Here is a 14,999-nt window from a genome sequence, read left to right on the forward strand (position 1 = left end):
GAGGAAGGGAGCACATTTCATATCTGAATCAATGTGTTGCAGAACAGGGACCACATATGTGAGATGGCAATGCGACCCATAAGCTGAACACAATTTGGGAAGTACGCAATGACATATTCTTGGAAGACAGAACCCTCGGGCATAGTCAGGAATCCTCAGAAGGGCCCGACCTTCCACACCATGAATAAAGTGTCCAAGAGAATCCTTTTTAGTTCTAAAGAATCAAAGAGACCTCTTCTGCTATCTGGGTTACACTACAGTGTGGGGTGGGGAGAATGGATGTGCGTTCCTCTGGACAAGGATCCAAAGCTTTTTGTCCAGTTTTCAAGGCAGCCCATGTATAAAAGGAGGAACAGCTCCAAATAAGTTAAGAGTCACTGTTTTGGAGAGTTCTACTCCATAAATGATTTTTTTTTATTTTGAGTATACTTGATGGAAAACACCGTAAAATCGAGTGGAAAAAGCCTGAACGAGGAGCTGAGAGACTCAACTTCTCTTTCTGGCTCTGCCATTAAGTAGCTGTGCATCAGTGGGTCACTCCCTCCCACCCTGCGAGAAAGCAGGAATAATTATCCTTATTTTTACCTCATAGAGTTGTAATGGCGATCAAATAAAATAACAGATGTTCATGTACTTTCTAAAGTCCATAGAACAACAATATATTATTAGATCTAATCTGGCATTAGATTTGCTAACCTAATACCAGAATAGTAAGTACAAAAATGACCTTAGTAAAAATATTTTTACAGTTCAATCATGGATATTATCCCCTTTTCTTGCCATAATAAACAATGGCATTCTGCTTTAAAGGATATTTTTATCGGTCATCCAACTTTTGGAGTCTCACTGTGTTCTAGCCTCACTTTACAGCTTCTATTTTGTGACTCTTCCTACCTATTGCCTTGCTCCTCTGCAGGTGAGCACATCAAACCTGTGGGGGGGGGGGGCGGGGGAGTGTGGAGAGGGGAAGGCCTTTGCTTGCTTCAGCTACACAGGGCTATGGGCATGACATTTGATCTTAACCCAGGGAGGAACAGCTCCAAAAAAACAACCAGCCTTGCTGGTACTACAACATCCAGAAATTCACAGTCGTTTCTGCTACAGTTATAATTTGTAGTCTGTCTGGCACTGAGAAATCCAACTGCAGTCTCTGTGGTTTAAATAAAATGTATCTACAGCAGCTTGGAGCCATGTTTTAAAATGTTCCATGTTATTTTAGTTCAAGGACAAGCTTTTAAAATTAAAAGAAAACTTTGGCTTTAATTATAGATTAAAAGTGAGGGGTTTTTTTGTTTTGTTTTGTTTTTTAGCAATGCTATTGAGTCCAACTTTTGGAGAAAGTATTTAAAATAAAAAATAAAATTAATTCTTCCCCTAAAGTAACAATCTTCATTAATATAGGAAGATCAAAAAACGGAGAGCATACACTCACACATAAAGACAACATTTTTGTGGTTTTAAAACTATGATAGTCACAGTTCATCTACTCGGTATGATATTTTCCAGTAATTTCAGTTACATTTTATGACCAGGATGCAATACTTTAATAGGTATTACTGCTGACACAATGACAGGCCTAATAAAGGGCAGTTAATATTGTTGTTTAACCTTAAATGTAAGAAAAACCCACTATCTTAGATTATAAACTTATGAAACACAGAAGTTGAGTTACATTGTTCATATAACCAAAGGAGTCAATGTAGCAGTATTTGAAGACACCAAATGTCTACACTGTCCTTAAAACTTGATTCAATTTAAATCTGTTTGTGGAATGTATCTATTCTGCAGTTCAAGGCACAACTGTTATTTCCTGTGGATTTCTAGAGAGTGGCTTGAAGTAGAAGCCTGAAGTCAACCACACTAGCAAGGGGCTGTCAGTAAAGCCTTAGACCCCAGCCTCCAGGCAAGTGCTGGTTCCTTGCCTGCCCCCAGTGCTCTGGGGCCGCTCAGGATGCTACAGGAAGGAATCTGACTGTAGTCCTGCTTTTTTTCTCAGCAGATTTGCTGCCCCTTCCAAGGGAACAGCTCCCCCTAATAAAGGGCCCCATCATCCTTGTTCTGTGTGATTGCTTTATCTACTTTCTCCACATGTTTGGACTCCATAGCCCTCAGGAAGATTGCTTCAGGCAGATGCCTGCTCCCCTCTGGCCACTGTTGTGTCCCTGGATTCCTTCTCCTCTCTATGGAGATGCTCTATGCTTCCTCCTGGAAGTCTATGGACTGTGTGCCATTGCCTGTCCTACCGAGAGGGCTCTGTCCTGATGGCATCATCTCCACCCTTAAATGCCCATACTGGGACTCTGAAAGAAAGAGCCTGCATTACGGCAAAGGAAGTGGTGAAAGAAATTCTGGACTGAAGGTTGTAATCAAAGATGAAGGAGCCACAAGGCTGATAATAATCTTCTGCAATGGGGAAATGATTAGGATGGCCCAGAGCAGCCAAGGGGGCTCCTTTGATGCTCTCACACATTCAGTCACTTAGAGACTTGCAAGTTCTGCTTTCAAAATTCCGTGTGGGAAATGGGGATGATAATGGTACCTACCTCACAGGGTTGTTATGAGGATTAAGTAAGAAAATGCATGTCAAGTACTTGGCACAGTGCCTGGCACTCAATAAGTGCTCAATAATTACCAGCTAATATTATTGTCATTATTATGCCCTAAACTATTTGGACCATGCTGTTTTTATCACCTCAGAGGTATCAGTTGTCCTGAGATAAAGGCCTGCATTAACTCTGGAGGACTGAAGGGGTAGACAGAATACTTACTATGATAGGTGGGTCACCAAGCACAGTGCAAGGATATAGGTTCCTTAGAAGCCAGGAGATAGAAGAAAGCTTAGAAAAGGAGGTGGGAGGATCTCTCAAAGATAAACTGCCATCTTTGTAACTTTTCCCAGGTTTGGGAAAAAGTGAAAGATAGTGGTCCACAGCAAGGTTTTAGAGTCAAACATATCTGAGTTTGAATCCTGGCTCTGCAACATCACAGCTTATGTGGGCAAATTCTATGTAACTCTGTTCTCTCATCCTCAAAAGAAGGGCAGTAAGACATACATCATAAAATTACTGTGGGGGTTAAATAAAATAGCACATGAGGGTAAAACACAGTGCCAGGCACATAGTAAGCACTCAGTAAATGGCAGCTATTGTTACTACGTGTAGTAAACATTCATCATCCCACGGCGAACCATCTAGGAATCTACCTTAGAAATATACTTGTCAATTCTCTGATTGCCCGCATGTTAAAATGCCAGCCTCAGGGCACCCGGATGGCTCAGTTGGTTGAATGTCCAACTTGTGGTTTCGGCTCAGGTCATGATCTCAGGGAGTCTGCTTGGGATTCTCTCTCTCTCCCTCTGCCCTCCCCCTGCTTGCATTCTCTCTCTCAAAATAAGTAAATAAAATCTTTAAAAAAAATGCCGGCCTCATGTTATGAGATAGAATGTATATCGTTAAGGAAAGCAAGACTAACCAAATGTATAAAGAGAATACATAATGTGTGACTTTTGTGCTCGTATGTAACTAATTATGTAAATGTCAACTAATTTATTTAGACACGACTTGATTTCCCAGTTTAAAGGCTATCCATATGAAAGCAGTATATTTTTTATACTTTATAATCAAAAGATCACACAAATGATAATGATTATTTTCTAAACTTTTGAGATTGAATGGGCAAAACCTTATCTAAATCCCCCTAAGTGATCTCTGCTGGGATAGGCAGAATTTTGCCCTCCTGACTTTTTTCCTAGTGTCACATCTGTGAATATGTTATGTTACATGTTTAAAGTGGCATTGCAGAGGTAATTAAGATTACCAATCAGCTGACCTTAAAATATGGTGATTATCCTGCATTATCTGAGTGGGCACAATTTAATCATATGTGCCTTTAAACTCAGAGCTTTCTCCTGTGGGGCTGTAGGACAGAGAGATTCAAGTGTTAGAGGGAATCAATGTGCTGTTGCTGGTTTGAAAATGCAGGGAAGGAATGGGGCAGCCTCTAGAAGCTGAGAGGCAAGGAAGTGGGGACCTCCATCCTATAATCACGAGGAAATGAATTATGCCAATATCTTAAATAAGCTTGTGAGTGGGTTCTTCCCCAGTGCCCCCAGGTAAAAGTCCAGTGTAACTGACACCTTGATGTCAGCCTAGTGAGACTCTGAGCAGAGAATCCAGTCATGAGTACCAGACTTCTGGCTTATAAAACTCAGAGATAATAAATGGCATTAAGCTGCTGTTTGTCGTAATTTGTTACGCACAAATATAAAACCAATACATAGGCCTAAGAACTGTTCTTCGCTTTATAACCACAGTTGTCCCTTTCAAATCTGTCATGGTTAAGTAATTAAAAAATACTCCTTTTCTGACTCTGGCATACAAGCTGTCTGTCCCTAGTAACATATGTGCCATGATCTCAAGGTGGCTTTCTGGCATTTCTCTTCTTCTTAGTTTCAAGGCCTTCACTTAATAGTTTCTTAGAATAAGTGCTTGGATATACTGCTGCCCATTAGCATCTCCAACAGAGGGTATGCAGGCTCATTGGAAAAGAAAGCCCTTCAAATCCCTATATTCCAGGAAAACCCTTGTGAAGGGATCTGCTGCGATGTCTGGCTAAGAATTAGTTCTGATATTTACTGTTTATTCTTTTTGCCCAACACCATATCAACCAGTGGTATTATGTAAAGCCCTTGGTCTCATAGGAATGATTCTAGTGCTTCAAAGGATATACCAAAGCATTTGCTATATAATCCAGGGAAAGACCCACTCAGTATAACAGGTACTGCCTAACACAATGACAATAAAGTCACCACAGGCAAAAGACTCTGGAAATGTTAGGTGCTCCCAATAAAAGAGGGTGATACTCTAGGAAAGATATTAGGAACAGTGACCTATTTTGAATTAATTACTGTATAAATAGCACAGTTTCCACATGTTGACAGCTGGACTATCAAGCATATCCCTGAGGGAAGAAAGAAAATTCATAGAAAAGTATTCTGTGGTCAGTCCACTCCTGCCCAGAGACATGGGAATGTGGCGAAATACTCAGCTCAGCCACAGTCGAACAAACCGAGGAAGAATCTGGACAGCAGAGCCCTGAACAAAGACCATGCACTTTACTGTTTAAAAAAGAGAGAGAGAGAAAGGAGAGAGGGAGGGATGAAGGAGGGGAAGGGAAGGAAAAGGAAGGAAGGAAGGAAGAAGGGAAGGAGGAAGGAAGGAAGGAAGGAGAAGCAAGATATTAGAGAAAGTTGAGATATTCTGACATTTTCAAAATAAATCAAATATGCAAATTTTAATGTGCAATCCATTAATATGATATTTTTGAAATATGATAACCCTTTCCCTCCCATGGTATCTCTTTATTTTGATGTATAACTTTAATCAGCTACATTTATAGCACTAGCTAAAAATTACTAAAGTAATCCAAGTACAAAAGGATAAAAAAAACAAGCCCTAACAATCTGAAGCATATGATTATTTAATGCTCCATTAATTGATAATTTTGCTTGAAGAAAAGATTGGAAAAAAGGAATGGAATTATTTTTTTCTTTAAGTAATGGAATTCTTAGCTCCTTGATTTTACTTAAAAATTCCCAATAATACCCACTCAAGCAAAGAACTTAAGTTTTCCAATGGAAGGGTGAAAAGAAAAGTCAGTTCTAGCATGCCCTGCCACATGCTTAACTACAGGGTAAAATAGTATCCATTAAGATTCTAATCACATTTCAAAACTGTAGTATTTATTAGGTCTATGGCTGCCAAGTACTACTATATCATATTATAATTACAGGCATTTTTAAATTTAAATTATATTTAGCTCTTTATTTCAAGCTAAATATAATATAATTTGGAAAGTCTTACCATCATAATGTGTCATGTTTATGTACATGAAACCTAGCAAAATTTTCCAGGAGTTCCCATGTTCCATTCTGTATATAATTACTCTTTATTTATTATTCCTTTGATATCCAGAATCTGTGCATAATTTTGAATGTGTGCAAATTCCCACTAAAAACTATCAGCAACAAACATCTTTTATGATAAAATCATTTACTGACAACAGTCTATATTACAGAGTTCCCTTTAAGATGGTACACTGAATAAGCTTTATTTACTTCTCTCTCAAAAGCTCATTAAAATTACAGAATGTAAATTTAAAAACAAATCAGTGCCTAGCAATGCTCGAAAACAATAAAGGGCACCATGGTCAAATCAAAAAAGTTGAGAAATTAATGAAAGATGAAATGCATATGGCATTAAATTGACAAGGAAATCTAAACAGAGAATCACAACTCAAAACAGGTGGAGGCCAAGACAGTGGCAGAGTGTGAGCTGCGTTTCCCACCAAGGAAGACACTGCAAGTCAGCAGTTCACAGAGACTAAAGCAGGCCATGGGAAGAATCATGAAGGTTACCAGTTAAAGAACAGACATCAGAAGAGCTAGGCCATGCTTTTCCTTCCTGAGCCTACAGAACACCTCTAGGTCACCTGAACCCAGGACACAGTTTCTACAAATGTTCTTTAAACAAGTTAGGGGACCTGGGGCGCCTGGGTGGCTCAGTTGGTTAAGCGACTGCCTTCGGCTCAGGTCATGATCCTGGAGTCCCGGGATCGAGTCCCGCATCGGGCTCCCTGCTCAGCAGGGGGTCTGCTTCTCCCTCTGATCCTCTTCCCTCTCATGGTCTGTCTCTCATCCTCTCTCTCTCAAATAAATAAATAAATTTTAAACAAGTTAGGGGACCTGTACAAAGACAACTCCTAGATTAAGGCCATGAAGAGATGCAGAGTAGAGATTCAGGTAACTTCTGATTTCTGTAGGTTCTGCTGCTATGAAAAAGGAGCTATAAGAAAAACAAAATGATGTTCTTGGAGAATAAAAACAAGATACCAAAATTAAAAGAAAGACTACAGTAGAAAGGTTGATCAATAGAATGGATAGGGCAAAGCTGAAGACCAAATGAGTGATCTGAAAAGGAAAATCGAGGTAACTGTTCATGACATGGAAGGGAAAGATGAAGAGCGTGAGAGGGAAAGTATAGAACCAAGGGATCCCAGGCCAAGATGACTTCACAGGTGAACTCTTTCCAGTCCTCAAGATATGCAGAAAAGCTAATCCTTACATTGTTTAAACTTTTCCAGAGTAGAAAAAGATGAAGTACTTTCTAGCTCATTCCACAAGACTGTATCAAAATTGTGCAAGGAGAGCATTAAAAAAAAAGAAAATTATAGACAAATCTCACTTGAGAATTTTTATATAAAATGATTAAATAAAATGTTAATAAATTAAATCCAGAAATATATTAAAATAATGATATATTGTGATGGAATAGAATTTTTCCCAAGAATTCAAGGAAAGTTAAACACTAGGAAATTTACTTTATACAAGTAGATTAAAAGAGGACAGTCAATATCTAAAACTAATGATGTAATGTATGGGGATTAACATAATTTAAAAAAAGAGGACAGTCAAAGGTCTTACAAATTGTGGAATTAGCATCTGATAATTATAATAACCTATTTAGTTATGTGTGCATTTTGGGAGTGGGGAGAATCTCTTATTAAATAATCTAGGAATGGAAAGAGAATCCCTTACCTTGATAAAGTGATTATATCAGAAATTTTCTTTTTTCTTTTTTTTTAAGATTTTATTTATTTACCTGACAGAGAGAGACACAGTGAGAGAGGGAACACAAGCAGGGGGAGTGGGAGAGGGAGATGCAGGCCTCCCGTGGAGCAGGGAGCCCAATGTGGGGCTCCATCCCAGGACCCTGGGATCAGGACTTGAGCCGGAGGCAGACGCCCAACAACTGAGCCACCCTAGGTGCCCCAATATCAGAAATTTTCTGCAAACATTATACTTAATAGTAAAATATAAGAAAAATTCCCTTTAATGATTGCCATCACTACTATTATTCAACATTGTTTCAGAAAATTTGGTCAATGGAATGTAATAACTGGAGGGAGGGAGGAAGAGAAAGAAAAGAGGAGAATAAGTACATAAAACTGTTACTATTTGAAGGTTGTATGTTTGTGCATACACTGACAATCCAATAAAAGAAAATATAAGACAATATAGGAAAACTACACAAAACCGAACAGATTCCCTATTTATCAGTGATAACTATTATAATATGTAATAGATAGAAAGTCATTCACAAAGGAAACAATAAGAATGACAAAATAAAACATCTAATAATTTAATGAGAAGCATACAAACCTTATGTAAAGAAAACTATAAAAATTTATTGAATGTCCTGAAAAATAATCAGAATAAATGGAAAAATATACTATGTTCCTGAGTGGAAAGACTTGATATAAGAAGGATAAAAATATTCCCCAAATTAATATATAAATTCAGTGCAATCCCAGATGAATTTCCAATGAAATTTTTAAAATGGAACTTGTCAATCTTATCCAAAATTCAACTGGAAAAGCAAATTCAAGAGCCTTGATGAGAATATTTTGAAAAAATTGAGAGTAGAAATAGCCTGCCATATGTCAAAATGCACAATAAGGCTATAGTCATGAAAACAGTGTGCTACTGATGTAGGGGTATTTTTGGTGGAACACATTAGGGTCTAGAAATAGACACATAGAAAGAAAGGTAGAGTATAATAAAGGAAGCATTTCAAATCAGTAAGGAAATGTGGAAGTACTCAATAAATAATTGTGTTGGGAAAAAACAGAATATAATATAGAATATATAATTTACAAAAAATTTTAGGGTGATTATAAGTGTATAAATGTACAATTAAAATAAGAGAAGTAGTAGAAGAAAATGTAAAAGCGAACTTTTCCCATCTTGGGATAGGTCTTCCTAAAAATGACACAACACATAAAGAACATATTGACATATTTAATCATAAGCCCTCTCCCCTCTTGGCCTCCTAACCTACCCTCAGGGCCCAACACCCTCCCTGGACAAAGTCCTGTACCTGCCACCATATGGCAGCTCCTTTGAAATGTTCCTGAGCTCAGAGCCCAAGTTGGGAGTGATAAAATGGGAGGCAGTTCACTATGACTTTCTGTCAACTGCAGGCTTCCTTTTCTCCCTATACCTTTTTTTTTTTTACAGAATCTCAGATTATCAAAGGTAGAAAGTACTTATGCACCCCCATTTTACAGGTGAAGGAACCAAGGCCCTGATTAATAAAGGGACTTGCCTTGGAACACATACCTAACTGCTAGCAGTTCCAGATGAATATGGTGCTCCTGGTTTCAAAGGCAATGCTTTCTGCTCTTTCCATATTATAACTTCCTGTGGCCTAATGTACACGTGGGTAATTTCAGGTCAGGGAAAGAGACTCACTACAGAGAAAATTTGAACCCAGCAAAGTAATTTTTCAAACCACATATGAAACAGTAGGAATTTAACTATAGTCAAAATACAGATTAAACTTGTATTGCTTCCCACAAAGTTCCTACTCAGACCTTGACACTATCATTTTAGTTAAAGCACCTGAGAGACAGGATGATGTCAATAGAACATCGATAGATCATTTGCCTTTATCTTTCTGTTCTGAGCTTCCTATGAGCATTTCACTGAGTGTGTCCGTCAGGGGGTGGGGATTAGGAATGGTTTTTGGGGGTTGGTAATATTCATGAAATCATAAAGTTGAGCTTTTTTATATTTTCCTAATGAGAGGAAAGTTATTGTAACTATAAACTAAATTTTACTGCTTCAATCATAGTAACCGTGAAATAGTCCTCAAACACCTTTCAAGATAGTTGAAAATTACTATTCCAGATGATTTATGTTTATACTTTTAAAAGTACATTTTAAGAAAAAAATATAAATAAAAAAGTCTTCTGAAGGATAAAAGTACACAGGTTAGATAAACCGGAGGCCCCATGGGTTATGAGAAAATCTGAATGGGTGCCATATTTCTGAAAAGGTCTAAAGTAAAGGAACCCAGGAGACACAATAAAAACTAAGACAAGACCAATTGCACGACTGACAAGGTTGTGAAAAAACTCCTTGATCCAGCTGGATAGATTTAGCAGCTCAGAAAGAATTAAAAGAGAAAGAGAGAGAGAGAGCGGAGTGGGGGGGCAAAAAACAAAAAACAAAAAACACAGAGAGAGAAAAAATGTGGTCAAGGCACGATAAAAGTAAATGCAAAACAACAATGGCACTCGACCTCAGTTGCAAACTAGTAAAAGCTATGTGGGTTCTCAAGCAGCCACAATATTGCAACCATCTAGCTTTGTGCTCCACGAAGACATCACACTAAAGGCACTTGGCACCAAATAACTTCTGGCCAGAGATTTTACATTTAGAAATGTAAGACCCAGTAACATTTAAGGAATTCTTCCTCTTGCCAGATAGCCATCCTCTTGCCCTGAAGCCATGTGACAAATGATCCTGAATACCACGTTGCCTTTTATACATCTGTTGTCTAAATCAGTGTAGAAACTGGAAGGAGAGACTGAATTCTGGCCCTTAGCAAAAGGGTACATTTTAGTGTCATAATGACAGTCTTGGCAGAACAGGGCATTCTTACTTGAAATGTCTCTGCCATACTGAGAGCTTTGTCCACCATAACCTGAGTCTGGCTCTGCTGAAGGGACTATCAGTTCTAAATTTTAAATACATAAGCAACTATGTGAAAATTTAAAGAGCAAACTGTTTCTTGGAAATCCCACTTCATGAATGATTGTCTCTGACCACCTTTCGGCACTTGAAAAGGTTTCATGTTCATTTGAGTTGTTTTCTGTTTTAATTTTATAGTAACAAAACATTCCTCTCAAAATCACCATTTAAAGCTTTTTTGTTCTCTTCATTTAATGACACTTGAGAAAAGGCAAAATTGTTTTTGTGTACTATGTGGTGTGTGTGTATGAGTGTGTCTGCAGGGTATATAATGGCACCACAAAGGGAACACATTCTTTTTGTCAAAGATGTTCACCTTGGTCACTGTATCACAGATGCTCTAAAGCACAGAAGCAGGTGGGCAAGAGACTGTTTTTAACCTTATCTGCAGTTCAGGGATAGTGGGAGACACCGCATGTGCTTGAGAGCATCCTGGCCACAGTGCCCTCGCTATGGGGCTGCCCAAATCTGTGAGACGGAGAAGTCTGAACTTTAGCTTTGTTTTTTCTAGGTACATCTAGCCATGTGCCTGGCCTGAGGAAATGCTGAAGGTGAATTCGACTCTGCATTAACTCGGCGTATCTTGCACCACGCTGTCCTACTTGCCTGAGAATAAGAGTTCATGGCTCTTTTTTCAGACTGGGAAGACCTCAAATAGTTGGAAGTGGATGAGCAATGCTGTTGCTTAAACCTGAGACTAATCTATCTTCCCCAAACCATTTTCCATTTGGGTTGTTATTATCACTCAGGTTTTTTTCTGACCACTGTCAGGTAAGGACTCAATGTTTCCAGGGTTCACACAAGGCAGAAGGAAGATACCACTGGTCAGTTTCAAAAGCCACTTTGTTTTCCTAACTACACGCAATTTCTATTACCACTATGAATACACACACATGCAGAGACACACACAAACCAGCGGTATTAACTTTTAGGCATTTTCTGGAAACTATTCATGTTTCCCTTAGTAACTAAAGGGTGACCCCTAGGTAATGATGTCTATTACAACCTGCAGTCCATAAACCTATGTAAGGATCTTTCTACTGCAGCCATTAACATAGAGAAAATTTTTTTAAATGCACACGTACCTAGACTAAGTTCTCAAAAGTTCAACTCTAATGACTTAAGTATTTACTTTTATTTATAGAAGTCAATTAAGTACCTGAGATTGCCCAAAGCATTTAGACTTATTGTGCCAAGGATCTGGATCGTATCTCCAAGCAAACAAGCAACTCATATCCAAAAAACTAACAACTTCAATGCCTAGGATAGAGCCTAAAGCAATTTTCTAACCTGCAAATTAAAGAATTGAACTAGAGGATCCTTTAAAGTTCACTGTTGGATTTATAAAAATCCTTGACTATTTCCTTCTTTAGTACAATGAAAATGAGAGAAATTGGGTAACAGCATTGTTAAAGGAGAAAAGGGACATTCTGCTGCTATACCTCAAACGTGCCATCCTTCACCTAAACTGAAAACTAAGAGAAAATTCATATTTTGTAAAAGAACTATTTCTCTTGTGAGTGAACAAAATTGTTAACTTTTCTGCTTCCTCAAAACTCACAATTACAAATGATATAATTTCTAACAGAAAACAAGAGCAGACGCTTCCAAAATTTAAAAGTACCAAAATTCTGGTCTGGAAGAAAACACGTATTTATTCTGAGTAAAAATTCTGTTACATCAACAAGACACATTTTGACATAGAAAAATACCTGTTTAATTTTAGAAACAAAGTAGGGAGGCAGAAGGGAAAAACTCACTGCAGCTAACCAAAAAAGAAAGAAAGAAAAGAAACCACTTCCATATTCATTAAATAGAATGTCTTGTTATTTTCACAGACAGTAAAAACTTTTTGACATCCTTTTTCGTCCCAGACTGGAGAGGTGTCAATGGATCTTATTTGGTCTCTTCAGTGTGTAAAGAGTTTACAAACCTAACCAAATTTAGAATTAGTGGGAGTTAGGCCCTTATGTTCCTTATACATAAGAGAAGAAAAAAAGGCCCTTTTATGCCAGCTTTGAATTGGGCTTGAATTTTTAGGACTTATTTAGAAGCCCTAGGGAATGAAAAAAAAAGTCTCTTTTTTTAAATTTTAAAAATTTTTTTAAAGATTTTATTTATTTATTTGAGAGAGAGAGAATGAGAGAGAGCAAGCACATGAGGGGGGGAGGGTCAGAGGGAGTAGCAGACTCCCTGCCGAGCAGGGAGCCCCATGCGGGACTCGATCCAGGGACTCCAGGATCACGACCTGAGCCAAAGGCAGTCGCTTAACCAACTGAGCCACCCAGGCACCCCAAAAAAAGTCTCTTAATGGAAATACTGACACAGGCTTAAATATAGTGACATGAACAAGCACGTCTATGAAACAGCACCAGGATGTGACTGACCACGCCAACAAGTTTGAAATGCAGACAGTTTCAGACAATCAGTGACAACTGACTGCATGCCAGGAAAAAAGGAATGGCGAGTTAGAGAGTCAAAATTTCGGGCTGATAAGCTTGTTTTTAACAGGAACATATGTAAAATATATGGGATCTTTACCCCAAAATATGGAAGAAAAAGAAAAATGTAAGATGTAAAATTTCTGCCTAGACTTCCTCCAGTTCTGTTACAGGATTAAAAATAGTCATTCTTAAAAAGTCAAAGCCGTCATATCAATCCTGAGAGATGTGGCAGGAGAGGTGAAATCAGTGGATCTAAATCTGTGCTTTGTTTCTCAGATCTTACTTACAAGGCTATATGCTAGATAGAGAGAGACTACAAATATTTGTTTTTGTCTATCTGCTACACTTTTTATTCTTTGGCGGATTTTTAAAAACTAGCTAATCTTTTCCTTGTATCATCCTTGCATTTTCCTGAAAGTCGCTTCTTTTACTTGAAAATCGGGTTAGTTTCATTTTATACTTCCTAAGTTATTATTTTGAATCTCTTAAACATCTCATAGTTTTCAGCTACATTTTGTTTAATATTTTCCTCTGGCTTTAACTTTTTTGCAATTGCCTTTCTTTAAAGCCGTTTAAGCTGATTTGAGATCATTTTTCTCTCTCTTGTCATGTCCACGGACACAGATCAACATATATCTGTGTACACTAAGATGTCTTTTATGGTTTGGAAGGCAAACAGACCCAATCATTAAAACACTAACTCATTTAAGAAACAGTTATGGGGCAAATATGAGGAAGACACTGTACTAAGTGCTAAGGGGGTTATAAAGTGAATAAAACACCACTTCGGGGCCTCAAAGAACTTTTAATACACATAAGGCAGTGAGTAGCATCACAAAAGAGAGACAGAATGCAGCTGTATTTCAGAAAAACAGTGTGTCTAACCTTCACAAACATGGGATATTAGCGTTGCTATCATTCTTAGGTACCGCATGGAAGAAACACAATGTGAAAGGGCAGAAAACATTAGGACCAAACACAGTCCTAAAAAATGGGTACATTTTCTAGACTAAGCTGCCATATCCTTTCGATTTACTTGTAAGCCATGCTGTTTGTAGGGGCTGTAGGTCTCAGTATTTACATCCAGGTTTTTCAGACTCTCATATGATACCAAATAAATAGAAAAGTGAAGGAAAAATCTACCCCTGAAGGAGCCAGCAAGCTGCTCATGCCAACAGTTGTTCTTTTTTTCTATTTTTGTTTGCCATTAGTCTCTCAGTTTTTAACAGTAGATGGAACATTTAGGCAATATCATTTAAATTTTTCAAGTGAATCCATAAGGGAAATTTAATTTTAAAAATCAAGTGACTTTTCAATAGTTTATATGAATGTGTTTGGTCTTCAACATCACTAATATTTAAAAATCTATGGTGGGGCGCCTGGGTGGCTCAGTTGGTTAAGCGACTGCCTTCGGCTCAGGTCATGATCCTGGAGTCCCAGGATCGAGTCCCGCATTGGGCTCCCTGCTCGGTGGGGAGCCTGCTTCTCCCTCTGACCCTCTTCCCTCTCATGCTCTCTCTCATTCTCTCTCTCAAATAAATAAATAAAATCTTAAAAAAAAAAATAAAAATCTATGGTGTTTAGAGTATCATGCTTAAGTTTTAATAATTCTAGAGTAACCCCATGCCTACCCAAAAGTCAGAACTTCTGTAGATCTCATTTATAAGATTATGCTTTGGAATCAGTAATTAGGAAAGAAACCCCTTTCAACAGGCTATCAGAAAGACATCATTCTTTATTCAAAGGTGTTAGGGGCAAGCTTGGGATTGTGGTTAATCCTAAAATTACTGATTTGAAAGGGTGGAATATCATATAAAAAGCAATAGGAGGAGGTGGTTTAGAGAAGAGAGGATACTGAAGCACACCCCACATGCTGTGATTAATATTACAAGCTTAGGAGAGCAGAAAATTCTGTATTTTTAAAATCAGTACTTAACTTTCTATCTGGAAATTTCACTTAT

General features: G+C 38.0%; 1 protein-coding gene across 2 annotated transcripts in view; it reads right to left on the reverse strand.

Moving 5' to 3' along the window:
* Nucleotides 1–14,999, reverse strand: part of MKX (mohawk homeobox) — a 65,614-nt gene that overhangs the window by 31,484 nt on the left and 19,131 nt on the right. The window lies entirely within an intron of this gene.

The sequence above is a fragment of the Mirounga angustirostris genome, unplaced genomic scaffold (assembly GCF_029215605.1).
Source record: "Mirounga angustirostris isolate CCGP_5_RB_7025 unplaced genomic scaffold, mMirAng1.0.hap1 SCAF_5, whole genome shotgun sequence".
NCBI classification, from domain to species: Eukaryota; Metazoa; Chordata; class Mammalia; order Carnivora; family Phocidae; genus Mirounga; species Mirounga angustirostris.